At 35.0% G+C, this 14,511-nt stretch overlaps 1 protein-coding gene across 2 annotated transcripts in view; it reads right to left on the bottom strand.

The window, feature by feature from the left end:
• The window catches only part of NKAIN3 (sodium/potassium transporting ATPase interacting 3), a 125,093-nt gene that overhangs the window by 109,288 nt on the left and 1,294 nt on the right, over nucleotides 1-14,511 (bottom strand). The window lies entirely within an intron of this gene.

The following is a 14,511-nucleotide window of genomic DNA, read 5'->3' as shown; positions in this document are numbered from 1 at the left end:
TTAATGCAAATATATATAAAATAATAAACCAAGGCAGGTGTTCACTAGCAACCTGTGGAATATTGGACAGTCCAAAGCTGAATTCAGTATGATATTGCCACGGTATTTCAAGAGCACCTTTCTTTTAGCAGACCTCCATGTGACAAGTGTTCAGCAGGCAATTGCTATAATACCTAGTCATATCTCTCGCAATCTGAAATTATAGAAAGGATGGCGTTTTAGAACAAAAATTTCCTTCTCCAGGAGAAGAGGGGTTCCCTAGGCTGAATCTAAAGAGTAAGTGCCAAGCTTTACATACTGTTGTATGATACTGTTGGTGGGAGTTTTTTAATTGCCATTGCTGCCACTCCTCCACAATTCTTGGAGTCCTCAGAAAGGGGCGGCATACAAATCCAATAAATGAGTGAGTGAGTGAGTGAGTGAATGAATGGATGGATGGATGGATAAATGAATGAATGAATGAATGAATGAATGAATAAATAAATAAATAAATAAATTCTTTTGCAGCTTTTCACAAAGATCTGAATTCTAAATGTGAAAGTGTACAGTTGAGGCCCACTGTATGGTGGTACTACTATTAATTGTAAGCCACATGGTTTAACTTAAATTTCATCAATCACTTCCCAACTCAAGTTTGTGAATTGATGGAGATATGCTGCCCAGAATTCACACAGTACCTTCTGAAGATGAGGGTGGAGGAGAAAGTAATTTATCAAACTAAAATGCTCTATGGTAGAAATGAGGATCAGTATTTTAAAAAATGAATTAATTAAAAAGACATTTCTTTGGTTTGCTGATATAGGTATAAAAGTTTCATCATTTAGAGCATTTTGTTAAAAAATGAGGGAATAGTGCAAAGTATGAATGTTTTAACTGTAAATACTAGGCATTTAATAGAGACTCTGGTCTCTAAAATTTATGGGACCACCTCCTTCCTTATACCTCACTGTGGCTAGTAAGGGCCCACATAGTTGGCCTTCTCCAGGCCCCGTACGCCAAACAATGTTGGCTGGCGGGATGTCAGGGAAGAGCCTTCTCTGTGGTGGCTCAGACTCTTTGGAACCAACTGCCTCCAGAGATCCGCAGTATCTCCATCTTACCAGTCTTCTGGAAAGCCATTAAGACCTGGCTTTTCTGGCAGGCCTGGAATTAGGCTGATTGTAAGTATGTATGTTTTTTTTATATTATTGTTATTAGTGAGTCATTCCATGTCAAGTGGACCAATTTTAAAGATCATCCCCACCTTACCATCTCAGATTTTGATGAAATTTGGCACATAGTTTCTTTATGATATAAAACTGTTGTGCAAAATTTTGGTTCAAAAGACTAAAAATTGGGAGTTCTATGAGACCTCAAATAAAGGGTTGCAAAATGCTGAGTTGGCAAAAATGACATTTTGGGCCAACTTCCAGAAGCTGTAAACATGGCAGTTTTAGTAGTATGTTGGGGATATTTGGAGAACCTGCACCCCTTGGAAAGCTTTATAAACTGGCAAAACCCCATGTACCTAGACCTCTTACCTTTTACATGGTTCAGGCTCAAACTTTGTAAAAAACAATGTATTTACAGCAATATTCAGTCTGCTGTAATTTCATAACTAATTGGCCTTTCGGGTTTATTTTTGGCAGGTGTAGTAAGTACACAGCTGCAATGAGGACTTCCAATTTGCAGCACTTCCCTTCAAGTTGTTAAAAAAAATATAAGAGTTCAAATTTGGTATTTAACAGGTTTTTGCCAAATTTTGGCTATTTTTGATGCCCTGTTTTATCCTGTGGGATAGCTTCACTCCTTTTCAATTTAGCACTATTAGAAAGAGCAGACTCTCTTCTTTAAGAATATATTATTTTAATTTTGGTGTCTCTTCATATAAGTATTGAAACAATGCCCTCAACTGTTTGTGGGCAGCCCGTGATTTCTGCACTGTACCCTTGATACAAGTGCAGTAAAAGTGATTCTTTTTCAATAAGCAGCATTTTTTTAAAATAAAGAACACATTGGGGGGGTTGTCAGCATTGTTGCATGATAGAGGAAACAGGCCCATTGATGTTTCTAATGAACTAAAATTTTGCACAGCATAGTTTTATATCATAAAGAAACTATGTGCCAAATTTCATCAAAATCTGAGATAGTAAGGTGGGGACCACTGGTCCACTTCACACGGAATGACCCTATTGATTTTTATTATTAGATTTTAACTGTTTTTATTGTTGTTGTATTTATTCCAATTGTTAGCCGCTCAGAGTCCTTTTGGAGTGAGCAGCATATAAATACAATCAATAAATAAATAAATAAGTAAGTAAGTAAATAAATAAATAAATAAATAAATAAATAAATAAATAAATAAATAAATAAATAAATAAAATCTCCTTACATTAGGGTAGAGCAAGGGTGTCAACTCGCGGCCCACAAGCCGGATGCATTACGTGCTTGCTCCGTGCCCAATTTAGTGAAAGGGCGGAAAGTTTCAATATATTGCGTGACGACGAGGTGATTACAGTGTTCCCTCGATTTTCACGGGTTCAAACTTCGCGGATAGCCTATACCACGGTTTTTCAAAAAATATTAATTAAAAAATACTTTGCGGGTTTTTTTTTCCTATACCACAGTTTTTTCCATCCAATGACATCATACGTCATCGCCAAACTAATAATTTTTGGAAATAAATAACAAAAAAAATATTGCTAATAAATAATTATGTTCATAAATATCAGGATCACTATTCAATGCTGAGTACCAGTAATAATGGTGAGTAAATGGTTGTTAAGGGAATGGTAAATTGCAATTTAGGGGTTTAAAGTGTTAAGGGATGGCTTGTGATATTGTCCATAGTCAAAAATGGTGTATTTACTTCCGCATCTCTACTTCGCGGAAATTCGACTTTCGCGGGCGGTCTTGGAACGCATCCCCCACGGAAATCGAGGGAACACTGTACACCAGTTTGATAGCACTGAGGTTGAGTCTTCTATTAAGCATGTTACTTTTAAAAATATAAATGTCTCTTTGAATATATCTCTTGTTCTGACCAGTCCATTCATGTTACATTCTGCAAAACTGGAGGTGGTTTATATTTCTCCACATTACAATGAATGAATGTGACTAAACTTACATCGAAAGACACTGATCATTTACTATTTTAAGAACTGAGGCTGGGAGAAAGATGTCATTTGTTTTACTTCAGCTTCTTACTATATAATCTGTCCATCTCTGTGCCACCCTCCTGTGTTTCTAGATTTACTCAATGCAGAATATTTCCAGCAATTAGCAAACTGATATTCTACTGATTCCTAAATGTTAGTGTTGATGGAATCCTTTCTGGGGCGACTGTACATTTATGCTAGCCCTGATATCAGACAACTCAGAAAAGCTACACTATCCCATAAAAGAAATAAATCCTGTTGCTGAATCAGAAACTAACCATACATACTCAGCCACCTTCACTCTTTCTTCTAATAATCCTCGATAGGTTGCTGGGAGGAAAAGAGAAGCAATCTATTATTTTCACAGCTGTTTTTACAGACCAGCAGTTTCCTACATTTGGGAATCAGTAATATTGATCAGAATCATTGAGGCAGTCTCCTGCCTTTCTCTCCATATCATTCTTCCCAAGATCAGTGATGGTCAGTGAACATTTTGTACATTGGGGGCAGAAAATCGCCTTGGCAGGCCTGACCTGATGTAAACAAAATCCCGCCAGAAAACAGTTAAGCAACCTCTTCCCAGGGAGTTTGACAAAACCTCTGTAGAATTTTAATAAAATAAAATAAATACAATTTCCAGTTGTTTATAACCTGACTGTTCAGGGATTTTATAAATAAACAATATGTAGGCACCATGCCCAGGCTGATTTTAAAAATTCTAGCCATTTCACTAAACCCAATCTTATTAAAAAAATCCAACTCTGTCACCAGTGACTTTAAGCAAAATTGCATGCATTCAATAAAGTAACAGTGAAAGAAATGTTGTTTTGCCATCTCCAGTGTTTTTACATTACCCACATTTAATCTTCAGTATAAGCGTGATGGGCAATAATATTAAGGGAAGGGGTCAGTTCTCTTTGACTTCACTAGTCATATCTTTTTCTGTAAAATCACACATTTATGTACATCAATTTAATCTGATACAGTATATAATAAGTTACAAAAGCAGCCCCAGACAGCATAGCCAATTAAGAGTACTTGGGAATTGCAGTTGAGCAGGATTTGAAAGGCCTGGTTACCTTTTTTTTTTTTTGCCTTAAGGCATCACACAGTGCTGTTACAGAAATATCTCTATGTCTAATAAATGGTACAAATTGCTTATGAAAATAAAAACAATGTGGACTTTTAGGACAAACCCACCTGGCATTATTCCCTTGAATTTTATAATGTAAGAAGAAGTCCAATCAATATAATTTTCATTTATAGCCATTCAATTTTTTTCTACTGCTTCTTTGTATCTAGCTTTTAAGAATGAAGAAAGACAATGGTTCAGCAATGACTTTTGATAAATCATGTCAGAAGTTTTCCAAGTAAACTTTAACCTGCCTTTTTCTGAAGTGTTAGAAAAAAGCTTTATGTACATATAATTTTAGATGTCCATATGAACATCTTTGTTAAAAAGGAGAACACAAACACCATTCCTTAGCTACAGTAATAATCAGAAATACATTTCCATAGCTTTTATTCTGGGTTTCAGGTCTAACGTGTACATTCACAGGTAGACTCTACCTTTAAGTGCTATATATTCTGGTTGCAATTATGGCTATATTAACAGTCAGCAAGATAGTATTTTTCACTTTATGACTGCTATATGAAGCTGCTTATAGGATTATGACATACGAATTCACCATTTAATAAATATACTGTAATGACTTTGTGTGAGTTGACAAGATATATTTGGGGTGACAAAAAAAACCTCACACCTTCTCAACCTGTTTTTTCTATTACACATGCAGAGTACAATTTCATTCAAAAATCATTTGGGATTATATAATTGGATGAGATCAGAATCTGGGATCTGCATCGCAAAAAATAGTGGGAATTTAACATTATTGTGCTGGGCAAGCATATCAATAAAGCACCTGGAGACTTGTGAGCTGACAAAAGAGGGTTAAAAGAAATATGAATCATAAAAACACATTTTTAGTCAGGCAAAATTGCTGATATGTTAATAATAGATGATCTGAGATACTCAGCATAGCATCAATATATGTGAAAGATTACAAAATGAAACCACTCTGCAGTGAAATACTACATAGTAGATGGTGGCAGGCTCAATATGTGTGAAAGAAGTCTTCCCCCAAGATTGATTCTCTCTTTGTGTATAATGCTCAACACAACATTCTTAGATTAGACAAAGCACTGTTTCCCCCCTGGCCTCCTAGTGGTTCAGTGACTTCACCTAATAGCTAACAGTATCTGCATTTAATACAACCCATCCAACAGCTTGGTTGCAGTAGCTAAGGCCTCACCCTGAAAAGCTCACACACTTAATATGTCCTTCCTTTTTTTCCAAGTGAAGAGCTGAAATATAACAGAAAGCATTGGGTTGTTTACATGATTAGACAGGGACTCTGATTTGGGCTTTTAAAATGCCTAAATATATTCCCATCTTACTCAAGAAATAATCTGCACATTACCCAAAGTTGTCCAATTGTTGAGAAAATGGTCTGCTTCGGTCTGAATTATTAGCCTCAATAAAGTATGTACAATGATACCTCGTCTTACGAACTTAATTGGCTCCAGGAGGAGTTTCCTAAGGTGAAAGGTTCATAGGACGAAACAATGTTTCCCATAGGAAACAATGTAAAACCAATGAATGCATGCAAGCAAAAAAAAAAATTGCAAAAACAGCACTCTGCTGGGCGCCGCCACCCGGCTGTCACCTTTTGAAACAGCCGGGCGCTTCTCGGCATTCTCCCAAACGCTGAACCTGGAAATTCGGTAAAAGTTCAGGTTCGGCGTTTGGGAGAACGCCGAGAACCCCCCGGCTTTTTCAGAAGGTGACAGCGGGGGGCGGCGCTTTTCGGTAGCCCCCCGAACCCAAACTTTTGCTGAACTTCCGGGTTTGGCGTTCACGGTGGTGGGTTCGTAAGGTGAAAAAAGTTCGTAAGAAGAGGCAAAAAATTTCCAAACCGCGGGTTCGTATCTCAAAAACTTCGTATGACAAGGGGTTCACATCATGAGGTACTACTGTATTTGAAAAGTCCTGCTATTACATTCCCCTATGTTATATCTTTATACTAGATTTATCTGAATAAACCAGTTTGGGAATAGTTAACCTACCTGTCTGATCAAAATCATTATTTTCTACCTTGAGAAGATTACAGTTCAGTATTATACATATCCATTTGAAATAAATATAATTCAGTTCAGTAGATTTATTTTTAGTTGGCATACATAAAATACAACTTTAATATCCGTGCATAATGTATTGCCTCATATATATTTATTCACCCTGCTGAATTGTAAAGCTCATGTTAGCCTAATCCATAATAAACTTTGCAAAATATAACAAAATATACCATCTGCATACCATTTTGCATGTAACACGAATGGTCTTATAAATATATTTTAATAGATAATAAATAAATTCAGTTAGGTGGCAGCACCTGGTGAATTTTTACTCATCCTTACATGTTAAGCAGAGTTGGATCTGGTTATTACTTAGATTGAAAACTACAAGGAAATATCATAACTATAAAATAGATTAGAAAACTACTTCTGTCATTTGGCCAAGCAACCTGACTATACATAAAATTAGCAGGAGTTAAATTTAACTGTGAGACTTTGTGATTGCTTGATTGACTGGATTAACTGCCATTAAGTTGCTTTCAACTCCTTGCAACCATATTGCTATAAAATTAAAGTATGGCTTGTATATACAGGTAGTCTGCAACTTATGACCACAATTGAGCCTAAAATTTATATTGCTAAGTGAGAAATTTGTTAAGTGAGTTTTGTCCCATTTTACAACTTTTCTCTCTACATTTATTAAGTGAATCACTGCAGTTCTTAAATTAATAACAGAGTTAACGAATATAATAAAACTAAATGTAAGCAAAAACAAAAAGAACCTATAATCCCTTATTTATCTGAAAAATAAGATCGACTTTTCTTTCTATGATCAAATCCAAAAATTACTAGAGACTGAGCAAATTTAGTTATTTCCCTCTGTTTCTTCAAAATGTTTCATAAAGCATATTTTTTGCTAGACTTTTATCTCTGCTGCTGGCAATTAAATAAATATATTCTTGAATTTAAAAATTATGCAGAGATAGTAGTTCATACTGGATAGCACGGTGCTCTTCAGACAGATTTGGCATTGCTATGTGGTATAGATTCCTAAGAGAAACACAAACATATGACTATAAACAGCAGAGGGAGAAACAAGTTCATACTAAAAACTTTTGCCTCTGGAGGTTTTGGGTTAAGGAATTTCAACTCACTGTAATAAAAGCAGAACATTTTCTAAGCTCAGTGGAAGATCATTGGGAAAGACTTTAACTGTTTATCTCAAATTCACAATTTCATGCCAGGCTTGATGATAGGACCATTTAACAGGATTAATTTGTTTCCAAGTTAATTTAATTTTACACACAACTATTTGAAGGAAAAAACATTTATTAGGGCATCATCCTGTTTAAACTGGAAAATTAAGCTATTTGCATCCCAGCCTACGCTTATTCGTTTATCAAATTGGAAAATTGCCCATCTCACTCACAGAGCAACACTAGGAAGATACACAGTTAAAACACAAAAGTCATATCAATATTATTTTCTGGTAGAAGGAAGTTAAAAACAAGAATAAAATACAATTTAAAAGGCAGGAATGTGCTAACCCCTGTGCTCTTCTATGAACTCCAAGTGAATTGGCAGAACCAGGTCTTCGGAGGAATAAGGGCCTGCCTCACTTCTGGAGAGAGAATGTTTCAAAGGATGGGGGTGACAACAAAGAAGGCCGTCTTCCTAGATGCTGCCTGTCAAAATATATGTTAAGATAACAAACAAAATTCAACAATGTACCCCTATAATAGGGCAAACGTCCAGGCCATGGACCGGATGCGTCACACGCTAGCCATGCCCACGCCTGGTTTAGAGCGGGGGGAAGTCCCAATATGTCATGTGATGCCACCGTGATATGAGTTTGACACTCCTGCTCTTCAACAAATGCTTTTCTGTTGAAAGTGACATATTTTCCAGTTAGAGGTCAACTTTTTGAACTTATCTCTCAGATTGCTCAGATATCAATTTCTTCATCAGGAGAACAAATGTTCAGATTGCAGTTTTGCTCTGCCATAAAATCAGTTATAAATACTAATTGAGTTAGAATCCAAGGACAAATCTTAAACTTTTCGGGCAATGTGAATACGAAATTCATACTGAATCAATATAGTGATACATTTCACAGGATTTTTAGCATATTATTCAGCAGTAGGCATTCCACTGCAGTGCCCCTATGGTTTGAAAACTCGTGTAGTGACTACAGTTGGACTGGTAACTTGATTGCTAAGTGAAATCACAACTGTGCTTATGATCTTATTTCAGCTTTCATTCATTCATTCATTCATTCATTTATTTGGATTTGTATGCCGCTCCTCTCTGAGGATTCAGGGCGGCTCACAACATACACAAAGAAACAGGAGTAAAATCAATCCAAATAATATATATATAAAAAACAATTCTTAAAAATCTACTATAAAAACTTCCATTATAATCTACTAATATAGATATATATATAATCTAATTATTACCTACTATAAAAACTTCTACTATAAAAACGCCCCTCTCGCCACAGCAGACAGACGGTGTTCTAAAGTCAGCTGTGGGACGAGGAGGACGTCCAACTTTGCCTTAAAGATTTGCAAAGTTCATAAATGTGACAACTGGTTGCAAAGTCATTTTTCAATTACCATTGTAACTACAAAGAGTTGTTGTATGAGGCAGTCACTAATGATGATGACCTGTATTGTAATGTTTAGACTATGATTGCTATTTAAAAGTATTTTATAAACAGGTAAAAGGGACAATATAAATTAAAAGATATGTGATCCATTCATTCACCTCTGCTAGTTTTACTATGGATATTATTTAGCATCTCATTTTGCTGTGAATTTTAGCAATACTGCAATACTGTATTGCAGTTTCTCTTTTGTATCAAGTTTTGTCCATACCCTGTTGGAAGAAATCTAGTTGTAACAATTGTTTCAACAACAGTTATATTAGTTGTATATATTCTGTGTTTTCATGGTTCTACAGATAATTTTTCAAATTCCTGACAGCCTGCCAATATCATACCAGAAATATTGCTCATTTTAGGAAACAATTCAAAGGCAGAAGATTTTTTTTTTATCAGTATAGAAGTGCTAGAAGAAAATTACTGTATTGTCTTCTTCCAGTGCTGTTTTCATAACCTAAAAATAAAATTCTATTCTATTCTAAAAAAAATAAGATACAACACTATACTGATATGCAAGCATTGATACACTCTCATAAACAGAAGTTACATTTTGTATAAAATAATGTAAAAGTTCCATTGAGATATTGTTTGATGGTTGTTTTAAATATTTTGCATGTGTGAATCAATCAGAACATGAAGTAATGCAAAAGAAAAATAGTCTATGCATGAAAAACACATGGGGCTTCATGTCACCATTTCTGTCACAGAGAAAGGCAAGTAGTAGCAGTTTTACCACCTTAGATGTGGCGTTGTTTATTGCTCTTGCTACTTCTGCTTTCTAATTTTACAATCAAACCTTTTAGAATGCTTTCTAATATTAATTACTGATTTATAAATTAAAAACATTCAAACAGATTATAAAACCTCTTTCAGGTGACAGACAAAATACTCGACAGCAACCAGAATTAACACTGAACAGATTTATCTGTACCTGCCAGAGCCAAACTCACTATATTCAATTGCTTACAATTTTAGCAGTTCTGTTGTCTATTAACTGTATTAGAGTAACTCCTGAATTATAATGAACATTTGAAAGGCAGAGGTAGTAAGAACCTATCCTCTTGGCTTGAACAAAGGAGAACAGAGGAGTTAATAGCTTCAAGACAGATCTGGCTTCTTCATTTGAGTGACAGAAGAATTGCCCATGAATCAATGATTTGGAAGCATTGCCTATGCAGATGTTTTCCTACTATATCTGTTGGTATTTTATCAGGATTCAGCAGTCTATTATGCAAATATGATACAGTTGGCAGAGAGTGTTTGCATAAGCCACATAGCTGTTTTGGAAAGTCAGCCTCGAATCATTTCCTCCCCCTCCAACATTACCAGCCAGCAGGAGTCATACAATACTATGTTTCTTTCTTAGGTTAGGGACCAGTAGTGGGTTCTAAATCCCATTGCTACCGGTTTGCACTTGTGCTCACATGTGCAATTTTAGGCTAAACATCCTGGGTGGATAGACAGAGCCTCCCACCACCGCAGCTGCAATCTTCTGCCTTTGAATTGTTTCCTAAAATGAGCAATATTTCTGGTATGATATTGGCAGGCTGTCATGAATTTGAAAAATTATCAGTAGAACCATGAAAAGACAGAATATATACAATTAATATAATTGTTGTTGAAACAATTGTTACAACTAGATTTCTTCTAACAGGGTATGGATAAAACTTGATACAAAAGAGAAATTGCAATACAGTATATTGCTAAAATTCACAGCAAAATGAGATGCTAAATAATATCCATAGTAAAACTAGTAGAGGTATGAATGAATCACATTTCTTTTAATTTGTATTGTCCCTTTTACCTATTTATAAAATAGTTTTAAATAGCAATCATAGGCTAAACATCCTGGGTGGATAGGCAGAGGCTCCCACCACCGCAGCTACCGGTTTGCCGAACTGAGCCAAACCAGGAGCAACCCACCCTTTGTAAATCAGCCATAACTTTCTACCCGCCTTCTTTTGACAAATAAATGTAGTAGCTTTATTATAAGAATGATCTGTTTAAAAACAAAAGTAAAAAAAAACATACTTAGGGATCTCTATTTGGAGCTTCCATTTAAGAACAGTAGCTTCTGCCACCCATCTCTGCAACACCAAAGACAACTGATTTCTCTGTTGATTCTGATGCCTTGTAGGAGTATAACTTCTCGTGATTAATGGGAATATAGTGGTGGAGCATCTCAAACTATTATGCCATCTATGCTACATCTTATGTTCTCATGATGATTGGCTCATTAGTGGTAACTCAGATGATTACAAAGAAAAAGCCTTGGATAAGGAGCAGTCCAACTGTTGTTCAGTAAGATGTACCAGTTTGATATGGGTCATATTTGCCATGTGGAAAAACAGAACTTCTAAAAATGCATTAATAAGTTCCATCTGCTTCATATGATTTTTTTTATCTCAATGGTATTTTGAAAGTATTGGGATCCAATTAATTAACAATTAATTAAAATGATTCCAAAGTGAAAAGGGAAAACAATATCAGCCCTAGAGTTGATGCAGTTATTTTACTCTCATTGACACTAGCACAACAAGAAAAAAGAACATAGTTTCTCCACTTTTTTTTTGACTCAGTTAGGAGCAAAATGTACGAAGAGCTAGTTGGTTCTCTGTGCAGTTTTCCTGTCATATTCTCAAGAGTTTTGATACACTCCCATGAAATACTCTTAACTGTTATTAGAATAGTATATTGCATTGCTCTTTTTCTGCAGGGAAATTAAGAGCCGTTTGGGAAAGCTTCTCTTGGAAATAAAGTCTCACTACACTCAGTAACTTATATAGTATATTATTGCACACTGAACTGCCTTTGTACTATGCAAACAATTACAACCTACCATATTTCCCTAAAAATAAGATCCTGACTTATATTTTTTTGAACACTGAAATAAGCGCTTGGCCTTATTGACATGTACTCCAAAGCTCAATTGAGCTTATTATCAAGGGATGTCTAATTTTGAGTGAAACAGGATAGTATGCACCAAATAAAATATACAGTACTGTATTTCCAAATAAACATTCATAAAGGTTATACGTATTGCAAATATTAATAAACTCTTTGTATTTATGCCATGGTTGACATAATTATTACTTGCTCTTTATCTGAACTGATGTAGCAAGCCTATAATACATCACAATACTATAATGTGGTTTGTTTGTTTTTGACTGGCCTTCTGCTGCTCTAACAAATTATAGTTTATTCACAACCCCATTCATACATTAATGAATAAAGTCTCCTCTGCTAAAATAACAGGGCTGAACCAACTTACTAAAAGCAACACAATATGTTGTGGTTTAGTGAGATTTGTGAATAGTGGTGTAAGGCATGTATGTTTCCTGATTTTTTTCCTGATTATTTTTACCCAGAGATGGGCACCCTTAAAGTACTGAGGGTCACAGTGCCTTAGATGTAAATTACTCGGGAATTTGGGTAGATGAGTGGTGTGAAAAAGAAACAATCAAGTAATAGACAGAGTCAAAAGTTAGCCTCTCACATGAGCTTTCTTTCACTCTTCTCTCTCCATCACCCTCTTTTCTCTCTTACAAGCTGCAGGCCAAGTGTAGCCACAGGAGTAGCTAAATAGGTGTTATTATCAATGTGATGCCTTTAATAAAGTTTAGAAATGAGACTCAGGATTACAAGAAATTAGCCTGAGGGTCAAATATAGTATTTCATAGGTTTCCTAGTTCTCCACACAAGTGTAAAGAAAGAACAGTGTTAAAAGGTATAAGGGACAAAAAGAATGATTGTTTCCTTCAAGATTAGGAATTGTTTCTGACTTGTTCAATGTACTGTTGCTAAAGAACACTCATTGTTTAATGTGATTATGGTTATATCCCTTTATTACTATTAAAGCAACATCAGCACCTGCTAGATTGTTTCCTGATGGGTAAATCAAGAGAGGACATGGGCAATCACTACAAAGTTCACTTCCAGTTCCACACATGATGCAAAAATTGCCCTCAGGCCTTTTCCAACCAAGGTACTCTCGAACAATGTAGATGGGACAATATTAGTTTAGAAGCAAATCTCCATAGGAAAGCTTTCTGAAATATCCTGCTTCTTTATTTTCCAAATTAATTCCAAATACATACACCCTAAGCCCATTATTTCAAAATTGTATTCTTTGGTGTACAACTAATAAGCAAATCATAAAATGCCCATAAACTATGAATGAGTAGAAATGTTAGCAGTGTTCCAAAAACACTAAAAGCAAACAACCAACATAAAACTGGAGCTTTTTGGTTTGACAGGGAGTTTTATATTCTAAGAATTATTTTTACTGAATTTTTATATCAGTTGACATAAGCAATGAAAATCCATTAATTTATAGAACTGAGTACATTTGTTATATAAACCCCTGCTTATATAGATTTCAGAAGAAATCAAACAACATTATAAGCAAAGCTATGTAGTTAGAATGGACTTTACTCAGAGCAAAACATCCCTATTTCTCCACTATTATTAATGAAGTAATAGGGACTATGTCATTCATTTTCTTTGATTTTATTGCTTTTCTAAATGTGAACAAAACAAAGAGACTCCTCAAAACACTTAAATGATTGTAAAATAGACTAACACTCTAACAGATATGTTGTAATCACACTTCTGTTCTTGACAGTACAATAACCAACTCAATATCTCAAGCACTAACAGAATTGAGATATCACTTTACAGTCTCAAAGGGACAGAAAATAAAATAAAAGAGTCCTTTCACTCATTGTCAGATTGTGGAGTACTGTTTGAACATCTTGACCTCATATTGATTACAAAAACACTCTTAAAACCCAGCTGTAAAATTGAGACAATAAAATGAATGAAATTCCCATAGAAATGTGCAATATTTAAATCACCAATTCTGAACTTCTTCTTCACACCAATACTTTAGCTGCCTTCAAATTAAAGTAGGATATAAATCGGAACCCACAGAACTGGCAGCTATAGAACACATCCGAGTGATACACAAGAGATGGGACCAGAAGGGGGAAGCGAGGGAAATTACCCAGGACTCTGTCTTCCAACTGGAGGTCAGCATCACCATTCAAATTATTTTTAGCCTTTGACAATAATTAAGTGTTGCACCTCATGATTCTTGACAAATGTATCTTTTCTTTCATGTACACTGAGAGCATAAGCACAGAAGACAAATTCCTTGTCTGTCCAATCACACCTGGCCAATAAAGAATTATGTTCTGTTCTTTTCTGTACTGTACCATACTATACTATACTACTGTATTTCTATACTATACAATGCTATATCATTTCTATAGTATACTATACTATACTATTTCTATACTATACTATACTATGCTATACTATACTATTTCTATACTATACTATACTATTTCTATACTATACAATGCTATACCATTTCTATAGTACTGTATACTATACTATTTCTATACTATACTATTTCTATACTATACTATACTATACTATACTATACTATACTATACTATACTATACTATACTATACTATACTAAACTATTACAAAGAAAAAGAACAATAATATACCTTGTATCATACATATTTTCCAATCGGTCACAGTGTTCAATCTGAAAAGGATCAAC

The sequence above is a fragment of the Erythrolamprus reginae genome, chromosome 3 (assembly GCF_031021105.1).
Source record: "Erythrolamprus reginae isolate rEryReg1 chromosome 3, rEryReg1.hap1, whole genome shotgun sequence".
Lineage (NCBI taxonomy): Eukaryota > Metazoa > Chordata > Lepidosauria > Squamata > Dipsadidae > Erythrolamprus > Erythrolamprus reginae.
This window is presented reverse-complemented; position numbering and strand designations above follow the sequence as displayed.